Raw genomic sequence first — 17,776 nt, forward strand, 5'->3', positions numbered from 1 at the left:
ACTGAACAACCTGCTCCTGAATGACTACTGGGTACATAACGAAATGAAGGCAGAAATAAAGATGTTCTTTGAAACCAACGAGAACAAAGACACAACATACCAGAATCTCTGGGACACATTCAAAGCAATGTGTAGAGGGAAATTTATAGCACTAAATGCCCACAAGAGAAAGCAGGAAAGATCCAAAATTGACACCCTAACATCACAATTAACAGAACTAGAAAAGCAAGAGCAAACACATTCAAAAGCTAGCAGAAGGCAAGAAATAACTAAAATCAGAGCAGAACTGAAGGAAATAGAGACACAAAAAACCCTTCAAAAAATTAATGAATCCAGGAGCTGGTTTTTTGAAAGGATCAACAAAATTGATAGACCGCTAGCAAGACTAATAAAGAAAAAAAGAGAGAAGAATCAAATAGATGCAATAAAAAATGATAAAGGGGATATCACCACTGATCCCACGGAAATACAGACTACCATCAGAGAATACTACAAACACCTCTACGCAAATAAACTAGAAAATCTAGAAGAAATGGATAAATTCCTTGACACATACACTCTCCCAAGACTAAACCAGGAAGAAGTTGAATCTCTGAATAGACCAATAACAGGAGCTGAAATTGTGGCAATAATCAATAGCTTACCAACCAAAAAGAGTCCAGGACCAGATGGATTCACAGCCGAATTCTACGAGAGGTACAAGGAGGAGCTGGTACCATACCTTCTGAAACTATTCCAATGAATAGAAAAAGAGGGAATCCTCCCTAACTCATTTTATGAGGCCAGCATCATCCTGACACCAAAGCCGGGCAGAGACACAACCATAAAAGAGAATTTTAGACCAATATCCTTGATGAACATTGATGCAAAAATCCTCAATAAAATACTGGCAAACTGAATCCAGCAGCACATCAAAAAGCTTATCTACCATGATCAAGTGGGCTTCATCCCTGGGATGCAAGGCTGGTTCAATATATGCAAATCAATAAATGTAATGCAGCATATAAACAGAGCCAAAGACAAAAATCACATGACTATCTCAATAGATGCAGAAAAGGCCTTTGACAAAATTCAACAACCCTTCATGCTAAAAACTCTCAATAAATTAGGTATTGATGGGACATATTTCAAAATAATAAGAGCTATCTATAACAAACCCACAGCCAATATCATACTGAATGGGCAAAAACTGGAAGCATTCCCTTTGAAAACTGGCACAAGACATGGATGCCCTCTCTCACCACTCCTATTCAACATAGTGTTGGAAGTTCTGGCCAGGGCATTTAGGCAGGAGAAGGAAATAAAGGGTATTCAATTAGGAAAAGAGGAAGTCAAATTGTCCCTGTTTGCAGATGACATGATTGTATATCTAGAAAACCCCATTGTCTCAGCCCAAAATCTCCTTAAGCTGATAAGTAACTTCAGCAAAGTCTCAGGATACAAAATCAATGTGCAAAAATCACAAGCATTCCTATACACCAACAACAGACAAACAGAGAGCCAAATCATGAGTGAACTCCCATTCACAATTGCTTCAAAGAGAATAAAATACCTAGGAATCCAACTTACAAGGGATGTGAAGGACCTCTTCAAGGAGAACTACAAACCACTGCTCAAGGAAATAAAAGAGGATAGAAACAAATGGAAGAACATTCCATGCTCATGGGTAGGAAGAATCAATATCATAAAAATGGCCATACTGCCCAAGGTAATTTACAGGTTCAATGCCATCCCCATCAAGCTACCAATGCCTTTCTTCACTAGAATTGGAAAAAACTACTTTAAAGTTCATATGGAACCAAAAAAGAGCCCTCATTGCCAAGTCAATCCTAAGCCAAAAGAACAAAGCTGGAGGCATCACACTACCTGACTTCAAACTATACTACAAGGCTACAGTAACCAAAACAGCATGGTACTGGTACCAAAACAGAGATATAGATCAATGGAACAGAACAGAGCCCTCAGAAATAACGCCACATATCTACAACTATCTGATCTTTGACAAACCTGAGAAAAACAAGCAGTGGGGAAAGGATTCCCTATTTAATAAATGGTGCTGGGAAAACTGGCTAGCCATACGTAGAAAGCTGAAACTGGATCCCTTCCTTACACCTTATACAAAAATCAATTCAAGATGGATTAAAGAGTTAAACATTAGACCTAAAACAATAAAAACCCTAGAAGAAAACCTAGGCATTACCATTCAGGACATAGGCATGGGCAAGGACTTCATGTCCAAAACACCAAAAGCAATGGCAACAAAAGCCAAAATTGACAAATGGGATCTAATTAAACTAAAGAGCTTCTGCACAGAAAAAGAAACTACCATCAGAGTGAACAGGCAACCTACAAAATGGGAGAAAATTTTCGCAACCTCCTCATCTGACAAAGGGCTAATATCCAGAATCTACAATGAACTCAAACAAATTTACAAGAAAAAAACAAACAACCCCATCAAAAAGTGGGCGAAGGACATGAACAGACACTTCTCAAAAGAAGACATTTATGCAGCCAAAAAACACATGAAAAAATGCTTACCATCACTGGCCATCAGAGAAATGCAAATCAAAACCACAATGAGATACCATCTCACACCGGTTATAATGGCAATCATTAAAAAGTCAGGAAACAACAGGTGCTGGAGAGGATGTGGAGAAACAGGAACACTTTTCCACTGTTGGTGGGACTGTAAACTAGTTCAACCATTGTGGAAGTCAGTGTGGCGATTCCTCAGGGATGTAGAACTAGAAATACCATTTGACCCAGCCATCCCATTACTGGGTATATACCCAAAGGACTATAAATCATGCTGCTATAAAGACACATGCACACGTATGTTTATTGTGGCATTATTCACAATATCAAAGACTTGGAACCAACCCAAATGTCCAACAATGATAGACTGGATTAAGAAAATGTGGCACATATACACCATGGAATACTATGCAGCCATAAAAAATGATGAGTTCATGTCCTTTGTAGGGACATGGATGAAACTGGAAATCATCATTCTCAGTAAACTATCGCAAGGACAAAAAACCAAACACCACATATTCTCACTCATAGGTGGGAATTGAACAATGAGAACACATGGACACAGGAGGGGGAACATCACACTCTGGGGACTGTTGTGGGGTGGGGGGAGGGGGGAGGGATAGCAGTGGGAGATATACCTAATGCTAGATGATGAGTTAGTGGGTGCAGCACACCAGCATGGCACATGTGTACGTATGTAACTAATCTGCACAATGTGCACATATACCCTAAAACTTAAAGTATAATAATAAAAAAAATAAAAAAATAAAAATAAATTAAAAAAAAGAAAAATTAAATGCTATTTTTAATCAATCTGAATTAGTAATTTGTTTATAGAACCAGCCTCATATATCTAAGTAGAACATATATATGTATATATGTGTGTGTGTGTGTGTGTGTATATACGTGTGTGTATATATATACGTGTGTATATATATATACACCCACTCCCACGTATACACACACACACACACACACACACACGGGGCATTAGCCAAAAATATGTACCAGGCCATAATTTTTAAAATTAACTAATTCAAAAGTAGACAGCAAGATAAATTATCAGACCAACATATGATAAAATGAAAATATGTAATAAAAAATTCACAGAAAAAATAATCGCTTAACAAGAAATTCACACTAGAGAAATCTTTGATCAGACTTAAAAAGACACTAAGTGCTTTGTCTAGATACTAGAAAGAAAACAATAAGATAGAATGTACTAGTACCAAAGTGTCACCATAAAACTTCCCCACAGACTACTTACAATTGAAAATATTTTTAAGATATATAAAAAATAAATAAAATGCTTAGATTAAGAAATATTAAGGAATAACAATATAAAACACGAAACAAAGGAGATGTTATGAATAAAGATAAAAGTGATATTATTTAATAGAAAACAAATAAATAGTAAGAAGCATTAATACATCTAAAATGTTTTCTTATAAACACCGATAAATGTCTTGAAAGCCTGAGTAATTTTTTAAAATAGTGAAGAAAAAGCAGACAATATAGGAAAGAGATTAGAGTTCAAACTACAGATTCGAGAAGGTTTAAAATAACTGTAAAATAATATACCATGAAAAGGTGAACCTTGATAACACATATTTAAACACCCAGAGGAAATGCATGACTCCTTACTAAAATGGCAATGCTCAAATTGACTATTTACCTACTAAGAAAGACGAAATTAATGCTTGATCCACAATGATGCTCTTCACTTTCTCTACCTTCCTGCCTATTTTCCTTACTGCATGCCACACAAACAAGCAGACATTCAAAATAATTGTATAATAATTCCTTCATGTTTTCCCCTTCGTTTCACTGTTCTTCCACTTTAGATAAGTCCCCTGGCCTGTCTTTATCAGTCTTCTTCTCATTGTGCCACGCTCCTAGGTTTTACTAATATAGTCGTTACTCTCAAATTTTGGAGTATTGCTGCAATTACTATTAAATTACTATTAAAGGCCAGGCGCGGTGGCTCACGCCTGTAATCCCAGCACTTTGGGAGGCCGAGGCGGGCGGATCACGAGGTCAGGAGATTGAGAAACCATCCTGGCTAACACGGTGAAACCCCGTCTCTACTAAACATACAAAAAAATTAGCCAGGCCTGGTGGCAGGTTCCTGTAGTCCCAACCACTCGGGATGCTGAGGCAGGAGAATGGCGTGAACCCCGCAGGCAGAGCTTGCAGTGAGCCGAGATCGCGCCACTGCACTCCAGCCTGGGCGATAGAAAGAGACTGCATTTAAAAAAAAAATTACTATTAAATTGTTTAATATATTTAAAAAAAATTACTATTAAATTGTTTAATATATTTTTTAAAAATTACTAAATTGTTTATTTATTTTTTTACTTTTATTACAACTACATGTTCCCTGCTTCTCTTCTTTATCATCCCCCATTATGAAAACTGTTCTGGATCATGAAGTGTTTCAGTGTTTCTCCACACCCACTCCCAGTTATTTTTCTTATTTGATATATGCTGGGATGATATACTCCACATATTTGCTTGTGTATCTGTATATTTTTAACCACAGCATCTAAATACTGTATAGCAAGAATATAATTTTCTTGGATTTTATATTTTTGTCTCAATAGTTTGTGTTATTCTTCTGACTTTTAGCTTTCATTGGCATAGATACAAAGATCATTGTCAATCTAGTTTCAAGGATAACTTGATTTTCTTGTTTTAAAATTTATATTAATTTATCATTATCCATGTAGTTTAATCATCTTATCTAAATATGCATTTTGTATCATAACAATCCATTCTATAATTTATTAATTACAACACTATATGTTTTTTATGGAAATTCTTTGAACTCATTTTAAAACTTCTAATATTCACTTGTTAAATATTCTGAATTTAGCAACTATGTCTTTCTAGGCTTATAATTTCTAAATCCATGTATTTTTATTCTAGTTTTTGTGATAATTCTGTTATTATATCTTCCAGAATTAATCTATGTCTCCTCATTTAAGGAATACATCTACTGAAGGTACTAATTTATATATCTTATTTTAGCATGTATGTGATTTTCTTAAATATCCAAACTTCTATTGTTATCTTTTTCTCAGTTATTTATTGATGAATGTCTGACTCAGATATCTTTGATTCACTTCTAGCAGTCTACTCCTGCCACCAAAGTATAAAAGCTGGACAAACAACATAACGGAAATCATTTGAAGGCATTTGAAAGTGACCACCATTCATAGTTCTTTAAGGGTTATAAACCCTGAGAGATAAAAGGAATCAATAGAACCCATACTTATGGCAACATTTCTCCTTTAGAGTATTTTCAGCTTACTGTGTGGAATAGATTCAGAGAAGAAAGCCAAAGTCTCCCTGGGCTGAGGAAACATTGGATTTTCAGTACAGTCACAGCAGCTGTGTTTTCAGGGGACAAAAATCTCAAGGAATGTATATAACTGAAACCCAAAATCTGTATTCCATTTTTATTTTAGACTTTTTCAACTCTGAAGCTGTACAGGGAAAGCTCTAAGAAGCCCAACCGAAAGCAGCAGTTTAGACTGTGTGAAAGCACTGAACACGTTTCAATAGTTAACTGAATGGGTAGGCTTGGCAAATATTCTATGCTCTCAGCTATATCCTAGAAGTATGGGACTATATCCTAGAAGTATATAGGGTATATAGAAGTATCCTAGAAGTATATATGGGACTATATCCTAGAAGTATGATCCATACCCTTGAAGTAAGAGAAAAACTGAAAAAACAACAAGAACCAATTTTGAACTGAAAATATTTCAGAAAAAAATTGCATCTGCACTTAACATGTACAGATTATTTTTCTGGTCATTATTCCATAAACAATACAGTGTAACAACTATTACGTAGCATGCACATTTTATTAGGTATAATAGGTAATCTATATACATATATGCCCTGGAATCTACTTTTTCTAATACTAATATGGCCACTCAAGCTACCTTAAGATTAGTTTTACAATAGTACATTCTTTTTCATCCTTTGATTTTTTTTTAACATATAGTTGTCCCTCCAGTATCCGTGGATTATTGGTTTTAGGTCATATATGTTATATATATACACATATATATATATAAATAATATGTATTTTATAGATATATAATATATATGTGTATTGTCAGGGATAATATGAGTCATTTCATAATGATAAATCAATCAATCTTTAGTTGCCTGATAGAAGAGCTCCAAAATCAATGAAGCAAAAACTAATAGAACCGCAAGAAAATATAGACAAATCAACAAGTATATTCAAAGAGCTTAGCACCACTCTTAATAGTTGATAGAACAAGTAGACACAAATTAGTAATTATGCGGAAGACATGAACAATATAGTCCACCAACTCGATCTAAATAACATTAATCGAACACTCCACTGAGGAGAGTACAAATTCTTTTAAGGTACACACACAAAGAAATCAGCAAGATGAAACATCTTCTGGGAGAAACAAAAATAAAACTCATCCATTTTTTGAAAGTCCAAAGCAGGAGCTTTTCTTGAGCCCAGAGGTTTGAGAACAGCTTGAGCAACATTGCAATACCTTGTCTCTACAAAAAAATGAACAGAAAAAATTTTCCAGGTGTGGTGGTGTGTGTCTATAGTCCTAGCTACATGGGAAGCTCAATCAGGGGTGGTTTGAGCCCAGGAGTTAAAAGATTGCAGTGAGCTGTTTTCATGCTACAGCATTCAAGCCTGAATGACAGAGCAAGAATCTGTCTTTAAAAACAAAACAAAACAAAATACAAAAAAAATTCAATGAATTCAAATGCATATCAGTCCTCCAATGCTTTGTTAATCTTCTTATCACAATGGAACTAAATTGGAAATAAAAAATGGAATGTTCTCTTGAAAAAAAACCTTAAAATATTTGTAAACTGTAGAATAGAACAGAATTCCAAATAAGCCTTTGGTTAAAAATTAAATCAACAGATTAAAAAAAATGAAAAAAAAGAAGAAAAAAGATCTTATTATTTTCTGATATCGAAGAGTTCTTTCAGCATTATAGAATTGAAAGTAATAAATTTAGGCCAAGTATGTCAATTTGATCACTTTTTACAACATTGTATTTTGTACATATCATTTTGTAACCAAGTTACTCAATAAAGAAATGAGCAAGGTAGTTGTGTTCATCACAGTGTGTGAACTCCAAAAGTGTCCAATAAAAATGTCTTAATTTTTATTTGCAAATGCTTTTTCTCCTGTAAGTAGTGGAGACAATTCTACCTCCTCTTAAGTCTAAGCTGATTTAGTGACTTGTTTGCCCAATAGAAGGGGAAAGAATCAGCACAATGCCATTTCCAGATCAAGCTTTAAAAAATCTGACAGTTACCCTATTACACTCTCAGAGCCCTGAGCCACCATGCTCTGATGAAGTCCAACCTAAAGCCATGAAAAGATGCAGTGTAGAAGGGAATCAAGGCAGCTTGGTCAAAAACCCCAGCCAAACACTAGCTCAGTACAGATGCAAGTGACCCAGGTGAAATGAGACCAGCTGAAGAACTGTCCAGTCAACCCACTGTATTATAAGAAATAAGTTGTTAAGTCTTTAAATTTTGGACTGTTTTGATATACAACAACAGTAAATGATACATTATAATTTCAATTATAGTTCAGGGAAACAAACTATGGAAAATACATGATGATTGAGTGAGAAATTGTTTTATGGACATCTTATTTTAATGTTACAACAAAATTCTAGAAAATAATAACATGCTTAATATATACAACAATACAGACATTAGTATGACATATATATTGTTTATTGTATGTAATGTAGATTGATGATTATATGTTTTATTGTTCTAATCAAGTCACTTATCTGTAAAATTGAAAACTCCATTATTTTCATAATGTTATATTGATGAATTTTTTTTTTTTTTAGAAAACTCATAAAGTCTTCTTTGTTGATATTGTTTGGCTGTGTCCCCACCCAAATCTCATCCTGAACTCCCATGTGCTGTGGGAGGGACCTGGTGGGAGGTAATTGAATCATGGAGATGGGTCTTTCTTATGCTGTTCTTGTGATGGTGAATAAGTCTCATGAAATCTGATGGTTGTAAAAATGAGAGTTTCCTGCACAAGCCCACTCTCTTTACCTGCTGCTATCCAGGTAAGAAGTGAAATGCTCCTCCTTGCCTACTGCCATGATTATGAGGCCTCCCCAGCCACATGGATCTGTAAGTCCATTAGACCTCTTTCTTTTGTAAATTGCCCAGTCTTGGGTATGTCTTTATCAGCAGCATGAAAACAGACTAATACAGTAAATGAGTACCAGTAGAGTAGGGAGCTGCTGAAGAGATATCTGAAAATGTGGAAGCGACTTTGAAACTGGGTAACAGGCAGGGGTTGGAACAGTTTGGAGGGCTCAGAAAAAGAAAGGAAAATGTGGGAAAGTTTGGAACTTCCTAGAGACTTGTTGAATGGCTTTGCTCAAAATGCTGATAGTGATATGGACAACGAAATCCAGGTTGAGGTGGTCTCAGATGGAGATGAGGTACTTGTTGGGAACTGGAGCAAAGATGACTCTTGTTATGTTTTAGCAAAGAGACTGGCAGTATTTTGCCCCTGCCCTAGAGATTTGTGGAACTTTGAACTTGAGAGAGAAGATTTAGGGTATGTGCTGGAAGAAATTTCTAAGCAGCAAAGCATTCAAGAGGTGACTTGGGTACTGTTAAAAGCATTCAGTTTTATACGGGAAGCGGAGTACAAACATTTGGAAAATTTGCAGCCTGACAATGCGATAAAAAAGTAAATCCCACTTTCTGAGGAGAAATTCAAGCTGGCTGCAGAAATTTGCGTAAGCAATGATGAGCCAAATGTTAATCCCCAAAAGAAGTGGGGGAAATGTCTCCAGGGCATGTCACAGGCCTTCACAGCGGCCCCTCCCATCACAGGCCCAGAGTTCTAGGAGAAAAAAGTGGCTTTGTGGGCTGGTTCCAGGGTCCATGTGTTATGTGTAGCCTAGAGACTTGGTGCCTTGCATCCCGGCCACTCCAGCCATGGCTGAAATGGGCCAACATAGCACTTAAGCCATGGCTTCAGAGGGTGCAAGCCCCAAGCCTTGGCAGCTTCTATGTGGTGTTGAGCCTGCGAGTGCACAGAAGTCAAAAATAGAGGTTTGGGAACTTCTGCCTAGATTATAGAAGATATATGGAAATGCCTGGATGCCCAGGCAGAAGTTTGCTGTAGGGGCAGGGTCCTCATGGAGAATCTCTGCTAGGGAAGTGCAGAGGGGAAATGTGGGGTTGGAGCCCCCAAACAGAATCACTATTTGGGCACTGACTAGTGGAACTGTGAGAAGAGGACCACCATCCTTCAGACCCCAGAATGATAGATCCACCAACAGCTTGCACCGTGCACCTGAAAAAGCCACAGACACTCAAAGCCCACTCATGAAAGCAGCCAGGAGGGAGGCTGGACCCTGCAAAGCCAATGAGTCAGAGCGGCCCAAGACCATGGGAATCCACCTCTTGCATCAGCGTGACCTGGATGTGAGACATGGAGTCAAAAAATATCATTTTGGAACTTTAAGATTTGACTGTCCTGCTAGATTTCAGACTTGCATGGGTCTTGTAGCCCCTTTGTTTTGGCCAGTTTCTCCCATTTGGAATGACTGTGTTTACCCAGTGCCTATACCCTCATAGTATCTAGGAAGTAACTAGTTTGCTTTTGATTTTACAGGTTCATAGGCATAATGGACTTTCCTTGTCTCAGATGAGACTTTGGACTGTGGACTTTTGAGTTAATGCTGAAATGAGTTAAGACTTTAGGGGACTGTTGGAAAGGCATGATTGGTTTTGAAATGTAAGGACATGAGATTTGGGAGGGTCCAGGGGAGGAATGATATGGTTTGGCTGTGTCCCCACCTAAATCTCACCCTGAATTCTCTCATGTTGTGGGAGGGACCCGGTGGGAGGTAATTGAATCATGGGAGGGATTCTTTCCCATGCTGTTCTCATGATAGTGAATAAGTCTCCTGGGATCTGAAGGTTTTAAAAACAAGAGTTTCCTGTACAAGCTCTCTCTCTTTGCCTGCTGCCATCCATGTAAGACATGACTTGCTCCTCCTTGCTTTCCACCATGATTGTGAGGCCTCCCCAGCCATGTGGAGCTGTAAGTCCATTAAACCTTTTTCTTTTGTAAATTGCCCAGTCTCGGGTATGTCTTTATCAGCAGTGTGAAAACAGACTAATACATTTGTTAAATTTCATTTCCCATAAGCATAGATAATTTTAGAAACTTACTTGAGTATGGCATTTGTGTTAGTAGTCAACAAAGATTAAACCTAGACAATCATTAGACGCATGGATACCTAGGAGAGAAACTCTGCTGGACAAAGAAGATAAACAATAGACACACAAACATGGTCAATCATAATCTGATTCCAGCATACTTTTTCATGTTTTTACAAACTTATTCTTATTGTTTGGTTTAAATTTATGCACACAGAGAAATTATTGCAAATATTTGAATAAATCATGCTGCCTCAACCTGTATATCTTAATATATGTACTGCTGCTTTCCTTTACAAGGCTTACTTTTACAGGCATAGCTGAAATACCCCTAGTTCAAAAAAGCCTTCAACTCTCCTTTCTCCAAAGCAGAATTGGTAATTTTCCCCATTTTGTCACAGCTGTAAATTTTACATGTTTTAATCCCTTAACACATGTTATGAAAATATTTTGCATTTCACAGTCTGTTATTGGAGTAAGTTTTTTGAGGGTAGGATCCATGATATGTTTATTAATGCCTATTACTGGGTCCAGAGTACATTAGGTAACCAGTAGAAATATGATGAATGAATTAAATGATAGCAGAAAACCAATACAGCTAAATAATTAACTACTGAAATGAAATACATTCAAGTAATACATATAATTTTGGTAGAAGTTGGTAAAAATATTCAAATGTGAAGAGTAGTTGGTTTTTACCATGTTTTTAGCAAAATAAGAAAAGGGTTCCCAATATAGCACTAAGCGTTAATGTGTACACAAAATCAGATGATACTCAAATATAGCTTTGTAACATATATGTCTAATACAAACAATAGAATAAGCTGTAGGGAAACCAATTTTGGGACATCCTAATATGTTCAGGTAAGCTTACATTACAAGTGCCATGTAAAGTTATCAATGCACTGCTTATTTTTAAAAAATCATTTGAAGTCGATAAAATAATCTCCAGGTAGTCCTAAATGTTACTGTAATGTAGAGAAAACTTTCTGAAATGAATATATTGAGAAAAAACTTAATGAAACTGTAGTTTTTATATCATATAAAAGTTATATATACTTAAGCTTCATTTCCATTCTGAGAATGAGCAGAGATACACTTTTCCTAAAATCAGTGTGGATGAGAAGTTCCTTTGTGTTGTTTTTCAAAAATCAGTTAATGCTGAAATAAACCCCCTGGGAATTTCTTTAATAGCAAATAAGCTAAGTGAAAAAAGAATGCAAATAACCATTTGTTTTGGGCAACCATTCGTTATACCCACACTGTGGCATAAACTTCAAGTAGGGAAGACCTCTTTTGTCTAAAGAATGCATTAATCCTCTTTTCTTTGCAGTTTCCATTGAACATCCTTGATTGATTTTATTCCTTGCTGAAATAAAACTTATCAGACCCAATCATTTCAGCACCTGATTTCTTTGCTGTACTTAAGAAGAAAAGGGCATTTGGGGGCATTGCTCTATTTATATCAAAATGGCAGAAGAATCATATTATATAAAACAGTGAGTTTTCCGATAATAAATATTCTGACCTTCAAAAATTGACCTCCTGTTTAAGGTCAAAGAAGCTATTACTGCCATGCATTGTGATTTATTTCCCTCACAACTGTGACTGTATTAATTCAGATAATTTGCTTCCTTTATAGTTTTAAGATAAAGGATAAGAAAAGTGGGTTATGAAGTCTGTGGTTTTGAATAATGACTGTCAAAAGGGATATATAGGTAAAGATACTGCCTAGGTATGAACAGCCATATTTTCAACATTCTGAATACAGAAATTAGAGTTACCATAAATATTCTTACTTCAAGTACTTTTTGCAGCTCTTTTACATACCAAAGTTTTGCTGCATTTGACTTATATCAGGCCCAAATTTCAGGCTATCTAGAGAAGCTATTATAAATATTACATCAGAAAATTAGAATTTCACTAGTAATGGGTAAGACATGTATTAGAATCAAAACTGAATTTGTAGAAACATGGCAAAAATTATGCTAGTTAACGTTAATGTCAAAATTTTAATACAGATGTAGAATTGCAGATATAAATCACTGCCATACTAAAAAACCCTCATTCCAAAATATCAAAAGCTAAAATCTTAGAAAATAAATGTTAAATTTTAGATTTGTTATTTATGAAAAGATACAAGCAAGAAGTAATATTATTATTCATAATTAACCCATTATTCAGTTTCATTAGATTTAGCTTTATCACTCATTTCCAGTGGTTACAACTTGGATGTACTGATGTCCTTCTCACCTTAAAAGTTTAATTTATTTCCAAAACAGCTTCAGTTTATCTTGACTTAATTAAAGTATGTCAAAATTAGGGTATTGGAATTCAGAAGCCATAATCAGAAACACCAAAAGTATGTATCTTATCATTTTAATACCTGCCAAGTGTGCTTTCACAGAACCTATACATTTAGGGCCCCCATCACGACTCCAGAGGGCTTGGTATTTTTCTTTCTCCTGTGCTCTACAAGTTCTTCAAACTTACCTGTTTTATACCATCAATTATTTCCCTCTTATACCATGGCTTTAAGATTAAGAGCAAAGTTTGCTCCAGAACTGATTCCCATTGCTTTCTGAGAAACAGAGCTGTTAAAAGCAAAATATGTGATGGTGTGTGTAAAATATACCATCTCCATCCCCGTACTCATTTTTCTATTTTTTCTCAGAATATGAAATTTGTCATACAAAAATAAACAAAAAAGAAATTGTTAGGTTCATTTCCCCACAATGTTTAGGTTAGCAAGAGTAACTTAGAGAAAACTGCAATGGAACAATATTTCAGACAATATAAATGCATGCTTTTCTCTCCCAGCTGTTTTGTGTTTGCTTTATTATTATTATTTTTTGAGATTTCTGATCCTCCCTTCATCCTGCCTCTCCCTGCCATTTGTGGCCTTAGCTAATATATGCAGCAGATTATGACTATCACTTTGGTAAAACACACACAGGTTTTTGAGATTTAGGAGGCTAACTCTTGAGGGAACTCAGAGTATGGAAAGGCTTGATGAGTCAGAGTAAAGTTTCTCTCAGCCATGACTAGGTAGGTTCCCAGGACTAGAGGGATGACAGGGGAGATACCACGGAGGTTTGGCTTAGATGGCTACATTTGGCAGAACTAGGTCAGAACAATAGAAGTCATCTACTCCCCACTAGACTGGGAATTCACCCCTGGAACCTGCACCAGAGCCTTGTCAGTGCCCAACCTGTTTGGTCTCCTTTCCCCTGTGCATCCGCTAAGTCCAGAAGCCATGTTAGCTGTCCTTGGTGTGACCCAGTGACATCCTCCCTTTTAGAGCAGCCAGCACATCATTGCCTATTAGCCATCCAACAGGAGTGGCACCCACCTAAGTTCTAGGAACCTGCTTGGTCTCAAAGTGTCCTACATTGTGAATAGCAATATGTCCTATTCATGAATAACTTGGTTTTAAACATCTAGGACACTTGAAAACCCAGAGAAAGTCATAATTCCTAGAAATGTGAGAATGCATGGAAAGAGACAAGATACCTGTCCTTATGTATTTGTGTCAGACTGGGACCGGGTCAGCGTCTATGTATTTTTGGTGTTTCTGATTATGGCTTCTAAATTCCAATACCCTAATTTTGACATACTTTAATTAAGTCAAGATAAACTTAAACAGGTACTGTATCAGTACTGTAGACATATAGCCTTATAATCTTTACTTTCATTTATTTATGTTTTTATCCTCAGAGAGCATCCGTTTTAAATTGAATAGATGCAACTAATTCTGGTTCACCTGCATTACGTTCCTCTCTATGGCAAGAAATGGCAAACAAAAATCATGATGGAATTGCTTAATGTGCTGGTTTATTACCCATCCTGAGTAACATTTACATAGCTGTCCACATGTTAAAGGGATAGTCTCTGGTTGCCAGCATTAGCCATCCTCCCACGGGGAGCTTAAATATCATCTTCCAAGGGAAGCTTAAATATCACATTCCTCTGAAACTGTCCACTGTATTCAGAAACCTGCTCTCTCTCCTTCATTTTCTGAAATTCCACTGCACTTGGGCATCCTTGAGTTTACTATCAGGTGTATACATATGTGTCTCCCTAACTCCACTCTCAGCTCTTAATATCAGGTACGGTGGTGTTTGTGTTCATCTTGTATTTATTTTTGTGTTTCCTACACAACCTACACTAAAGTCTTAAATTAAAAAGGAGTCATTGAAAGGACATAGCAGTAGATAAGGTATTTTAGTAAATTCAAACTGATTATTTATTACTGCATTCAACTTGTTTTTAGATTGAAATTAATATTTTATATAATACCATTATGCTCCCTACATGCAGTTCATATTGTTGAAATTGTCGAAGTCCTAAGAAAAGTGTGCATATGATTATGAGTTATATCTTTTATATGGTACCTGTCTGGGCATAGAGTGTTTAGCAGAAATTTTCTATTCAATATCATAAACAAAGAAGCAAAGCCCTTCTGCAGTATTCCAAATGTGATTTCATTGCCAGGCTTTTATGTCATGAAATTCATAATCCAAAATGATCTTCGATTAGAGTAAAACCAGAGGTTCTTACACTATATCTGTAATGCAGAGAAAATGCTCATTGTTACAATCTGTATTAACTGAATATAAAAAGCAACTTCACCAAGGAATAGAAATCTAGCTCAGAGCTTACACATACAGACACATATATATGTATTCTCCAAGAGACTCTAACGTATTCCTTGTCATACCTCATGCTCCTTTCTTCATATCTGAACCGTATGGCTTTACTTACACCAGCAACACATAGTGGAAATACAGAGCGTTTCATTCCTGGCAAATATGATCAAGTTAGGAAGCAAGTCTGGATCATTTAGACTAAAATACAAGGTATTTTTCTTCCTTTTGACATCAAAATATCTTGTTTTCCCTCTTCAGCTTTCCATTTAATAATAATAGCACATTTGGATGGTATTTTAGGATTTTTAAAAGCAAACATAAGTGGTGTTAGAGCAATTGGCATGAAGTCTATTCAACAGGAATGAAGAATAGAGTGTCTAGTGATTGCAAAAGAACAGAGCCAGTAAATAGCAAAAGAAAGCCCACGGGGCAGACATACTGATTTCTAGTTCATTTTTTTTTTCCTTTGAATATAATGCCTCTCACATGGTTATGAAGAAAGGAAGATAAATAACATTTATGTCTACAAAGAATTATGTTCTGGGTGTAAAATTATTTGAAATATTCTAAATAATCTATATGAAGTCTCGATTTTAGTGGAGTAACTTCATGTATGTTCAATGAAATTGCCTGATATCAGCAAGTTATAGGGTAGTCCAGACCTCCACTACTCAGCAGCTTCCTTTGAAAGATAATTGTTAATGACTTTCTGTTCTGTTTTTAAGTAATAATTTTCCAGAACTTTATTTGCTGGTTGTTCTCCAACTAGATTATGAGTCATTAAATTTATGAATCATATCTTCAACTTCTTCGGTGTTTGCCTAAGATTCCCAGTGCCATGTTCTGCCCATGAGGCATATACTTATCTGACTGTTAAATTTCTGACTATATAAAGTTTTTACAAATAAGTGAAAATTTCTAATTTTTAAATTTCTATTTATTTTGTTTGAATTAAATCATAATACAATTTGTGGCTTTATCTATAGAATAGGTTTAACTGTCAAGTGCTTGTTAGCAGGAGAAGTGAATAGTGTTCTACATTTGACTTACTCTCTTTGTAAGTCATTTCTAGGCATATATTTTTATTACATCGCTTCATATGACAATAGACTTCAAGGCCTTAACTACAATAATTTGAAGTTTAGAGATGCCTATAGGGTCTTATTCAGCCTCATTGATTTGAACATTTTAACACAGGACAAATCAAGTGAAACACCAACGGCTTCTTTTTAAACTCTAGAAATTAACAAAAGGGCCACCTGGCAGCTCATAAGGGAAAGAGAAACCTTATCCACTTAGGTTTGTTGAAAAGAAAAGGATAAAGAATGATTTTCTGGTCATTTTTTCTAGCAGAAGGCTGCAGCACCAATAGGCTTTCTAAGTCACCACTATGTAGCAGCAGCCTCAAGTGCACCCAGGCCTCAGTACCATCTCTCACTTCACCGCATCTCAGAGATGACCTCAGGTTATACTTTGCCTCATACTTAAACAAACAAAGAAATGGTACAAGAACTAGGTAAAAGCTACAGTATGCAGTAGGGTTTTATTTTTTCTACTATAAAGGTAGATTCTGTAATAGACTCAAGGTAAGGTTAAGATACGTGCTTGCTCAGCTATGTAATTGTTTATACCAATTCCCCAAATTACTACAATTTCAGAAATTTAGCATTCTTCTCTGGAAACAGACTCTTTTAATTGTAACAATGCAAACAACACATCACCATCAGGAATGTGTGCTTTATTTATTATAAAAACAAAACAAAAATCCTCTCCTTCTTCATTATAACCTACATTTCAAGATTCATCATTCAAATGGTTTACCAAATTCAACGCTTATCAGAATCCCTTGGGGAAATATTTAAAAATACAATTGGCAGAACCTATTACAGACCTACTATGTCAGACAGTCTAGGCCTAAAATCTGGAAATCAACATACTTTGGACCTCTTCAAATCATTTTATGTAGTCCATGTCCTGCATTTGGAAAACACTTGCATTTCATTAAAACTAATTTCTATTATTTAGGCTTTCAACCTTTAGAAACAATTCTGTGTAAGTGAATTGGCAAGATATGTTAAATAAATTATAATTTGAAACACCTGATAAACTCCATTATTTGTTTCAAAAAGAAACTCATAGACAATGGATAACAATTGTCCTGAATCAGGATAGAAAAGGCATGATCTTTTCTTGTGACTCCTTATTTGTTTTTCTTTTTTTTAATCATCATTATTTTTTAATACAGACAGGATTTCACCATTTTGCCCAGGCTGGTCTGAAACTCCTGAGCTAAAGCATTCTGCCCACTTCGGCCTCCCAAAGTGCTGGGATTACAGGCCTGAGCAACCACA

Source organism: Pan paniscus, chromosome 3, assembly GCF_029289425.2.
Source record: "Pan paniscus chromosome 3, NHGRI_mPanPan1-v2.0_pri, whole genome shotgun sequence".
NCBI classification, from domain to species: domain Eukaryota; kingdom Metazoa; phylum Chordata; class Mammalia; order Primates; family Hominidae; genus Pan; species Pan paniscus.